Below are 4,078 nucleotides of genomic sequence, written 5' to 3'. Positions count from 1 at the left end.
TGTACTACATAAAGTCAAACCGCTTGTCCAATTTTCAGTATCCAATGGCACGGTATATCTGTAATCATATTTTATCATATCATGTAATGATTAACAAGCACGATTAAGTTAATTAAACAATATAATTTCACATTTTTAAATGATATGGCATGATATGATTGGTTAAACATAATTTTAGATACTTAACGACCCGTTTGGTAAACAAATTCAAAATGTGGTGTTTTGGGACTTTTTTTGTTTGAAAGGGAAAGTTTGAAAAAAGAAAAACAATAGTTCAAGTTTTGGTTCAAAACCACTTGAAAAGAAGGGGCTGTAAACTTCAAATTTATACCGTTTTTTTGGTTTAAAACATCAAACCGATGGTTTGAACCAAGACTGTAAGGCCTCAAATGGTTTGACGCATGAGACAAGTTCAAACCAATGTTTGGTTGAAAAAAATAAGAGGTAGTTTGAACAGTCCAATTGATTAGAGTCTATATTACGCATTAATCTTCTAAGTGGCTGATTAAATGTTTGGTTTTGCATCAAAATATAGTTTTTTTTTGTTTTTTGTTTTTGCTGATCGCATGAAAATATAGTCTATTAATCCGTGCACGGGCCCAAAAATATTTATGAAGGCGTAGTGTTTAATAATTTTTCAGTTTCAATGAACATAAATTAATGTTGATGAGCCAATAACAGCTAATTACCGGAGATTAATCATGTGCTCATAATAAATTAACTCTTACCCACCAATTGACTCAAGCTACCTAGTTATGGTGTGACCCCACCTGTTACAAGAAACCAATTATATGAACAATAACTTGATGTTATTAATTTAGAATTTCCAGATTGGGAAAGGAAGCATAACTCTTTTAGTTGTTTGCTCTTTTAAAGTTCTTGAGTTTTTCGAATTTGACGCCGATAAATTTTTAGCATTCGGATATATTTTTCAACATTTTCTTTTTGTGGAAGAGTTAATTTAAACAGGCTGGGATAAATAAATTTAACTATTCCTTGAAAATAAATATAACGTGTGTTTTGGATGTTTAATTATCCCTTTGGGGGACATCTGATAAAATTTGAAAAATCAGAGAAAATTAGCATAGTCCCTGCATAATAAATGTGTATTTTCTATGTCCTCAATATTGTAATCCCTTGAATTTAAATGTCGCATAAAGTTGATATATTTTCTAAGCAACCATTAATTTTCACTACTCAAGTGATGATTTTATCGTTTGAAAATTATCATGAAATTGTCTTGAATAACAATACTCTTACATCAACAAAGTATTATTGTTTAAGTATTATAAACGAATATGTAAGATTTTCCACTAACTTTTTCTCCATATCTCCAGTTTATATCTTTTTGCTTTTCACAATTATGGTGTTTAGGATTATTTAGTTATAAATGCGAAAGGTTTCTGTCTCTAATTCTTTTTCACAATTATGGTTTTTACGACTATTTAGTTATATGGTTTATATGAAAAGATAAATTTATTATTTAAGTTGTCAAAATTAATAGTTGACCAAAAGATAAGTTATAAATTTAACATGAACTTACAATTCAAGGGTATATACAATGTTAAAACACCAAAAATATTTGGTATATGTTTATTTTATAAATATAAAAATGCAAGTTATATAAATGTTAAATTATCCTCATCTATTCCTGAAAATAGAACGTATATCATGATTACAAGAAAATTAAAGGAAGTGAATCAAAGAAAAATGAAGAAATTGTGATTAAAAAAATAATAATAATAAAGGATCTGCAATACCGCCACCTAAAATGGATCTTCAAGCCCAGTCTTTTTTTCTTTTTTCTTTTTTCTCAATTTTCTTAGTTGCTCTTACCCTTAAAACCCATAAAAAAAAAAAAAAAAAAAAAATTTGGCTTCATTAAACAGTTTTTTGTTTTTTTTTTTTTTTTTTTTTTTTTTCATTTTTGATGTAGCCCTAAAATGCAGCAAATATCCTACAATATGTACAGTTTTATCATAATACCCCTATAGTTTATTTGTTACGAACCATTGATGAAGTAATTTCCGTTCTTCAAATTAACAGAATGATGAAAATAATGTATAATAAAAGCGCAGCAATCACGTGCCATTATCATGCCTTTATTAATATGTCGATGCTCATGTTCGACTACTAATGTGTTACGTGCATGGCATGTTTTATACCTAAAAATTACATCAAGTATAGTCAATTTAATAACGTGTTGGCTGTTAAAAAAAAGTGTGTTAGGGCGGGGCTCGTTAATAATAATAATAATAATAATACGAACTTTTACATCTCTTCATGTATTTCTATAAATAGATATGATTTAAATAATCTTGTATCAAATAACGTGTTGGCTGTTAAAAAAAAGTGTGTTAGGGCGGGGCTCGTTAAATAATCGGTTGTACTGTCTTGCATCCACGATCTTTGTGTGCTATGTTCATGTCATAATAATAATAATAATAATACTAACTTTTACATCTCTTCATGTATTTCTATAAATAGATATGAGCTAAATAATCTTGTATCGTTGACATTTTAATTAACTGTGAGTGATATTTTTTTTCCTTATAATCTTCTTTTTTCATGTTGGTTTAAATTTCGTTTTCGTAATTCCTTTCTTCACTTGGAGTAGAGATAACTCACAAAACAACAACGAAGTATGAGATTCTCTTATATTATTGATTTTATATAGTGAAGTTCTTATTGAATGTAACTCTTATATTAAAGGCAAGCCACTATAAATCTTGTGTATGCTCATTTATCTTCTTTTTTTTAAACACCATTACTCTCTTTTGAAAAGGATTAGGGTGATTAATATGTAACACTACCTGAGACATTCCCTTTAATTATACTCTCTCTATAGCTAAGTTTCCTTAAATCTTCCCTTTCAGGAGTGTTAATCTATCATCCTAATGAATTATATATGACATATTGATAAACCAAAAATGTTATGATTCTTGTCACATGTCTAATTTTTGCGCATATATTAATTTATTGAAGCTTAATCAAGAATGATCATGATCTTATGGTTCTTGTGATCAACTAGACCTGACTTGTTTTTGGAAATTTCTTCATGACTAGCCAATTTTACAATAATATTGTATCCTTTTATGTGGATGAGACTCTCTTTATATGTTTTCTTGTTTCTTTTTAGAGGCACATGCGCATCTGCCCCTTGCCACACCTCCTCCTACATGCCCAAAAAGAAAAAAGCAAAGCCAAAAAACAATCTTAATTTCCACGTTGAAATTCTTCAAATTCGGTAATTATTTGCTTTTTTCAGTAATAATATGATCTCGTGCTAAGAGGGACAATTCAAATTTTAACTTTGTGGATGAAGCATAATTCCTCCAAAATTGATTTTAGTTGATTTCCTGGTGGAGAAAATTTAAATATTGGGCTTGCATTTACGTGTTTTCAGAAAATTACAAAAACTGACCTTTAAACACATCCTTCTGGAGTTCTAATATTTTGTTGTGATAGGCTACCCCTTAGATAATAATCTGTCAAATTACACCGGCCGCTGGTGATCGGAAACCCGCCATGGGCCGCCAGCGTAATTTGTCAAATTATAGATAGGGTAATTGGAACAGATGGTCCCTAACCTCTTGAGTAGGTGACAGTTTGGTCCCCATTTTTTTAATTTTGGCAAAACGATCCCCAACCTTTTTAAACTGGTGCAATTAAGACCTTTCTGTTAAATTCCGTTAATTTTTTAACCGATGTCACCACGTGCAGTGCATGTGACCTTGTTAAAAAGGGTATTTTAGTAAACTTCATAAAATACTTTCTTAACAAAACTTAAAATTAAATTAAATTAAATTAAATTAAATAGGAAAAAACCATTTTCCATTTTATGTGATCTTGAGGAAGACAACGATGTACTCTCCGGCCTCGCCCAACCCTAGCACAGCCTAGTCCGAGCCACCATGGAAGCAGAAGGGCTCAAAGGAGAATGCTCCACCATCAGAGCTAAACTCTTTGTCCCCAATTTCGAAGCACTCGCCGGTGATCTCCGCCGCCAAGTTGAAGAGGCCGCTTCTACTGTGACCGCCGTCGTCAAACCCTCTCAAGAGGAAGCTTAGCATGGAGA

At 30.9% G+C, this 4,078-nt stretch overlaps 1 non-coding gene across 1 annotated transcript; it reads left to right on the top strand.

Annotated features, from left to right (window-relative positions):
* Positions 1-1,034: 1,034 nt before the first annotated feature.
* LOC112091356 lies at positions 1,035-1,132 on the top strand. Its single transcript, XR_002902101.1, has one exon. It is a non-coding gene; the product is annotated as a U6 spliceosomal RNA (small nuclear RNA).
* Positions 1,133-4,078: the final 2,946 nt, after the last annotated feature.

Source organism: Morus notabilis, unplaced genomic scaffold (genome assembly GCF_000414095.1).
Source record: "Morus notabilis unplaced genomic scaffold, ASM41409v2 Scaffold1187, whole genome shotgun sequence".
Taxonomy (NCBI): domain Eukaryota; kingdom Viridiplantae; phylum Streptophyta; class Magnoliopsida; order Rosales; family Moraceae; genus Morus; species Morus notabilis.
Note: the sequence above shows the minus strand (reverse complement) of the source record. Positions and strands in the feature narration are given on the sequence as shown.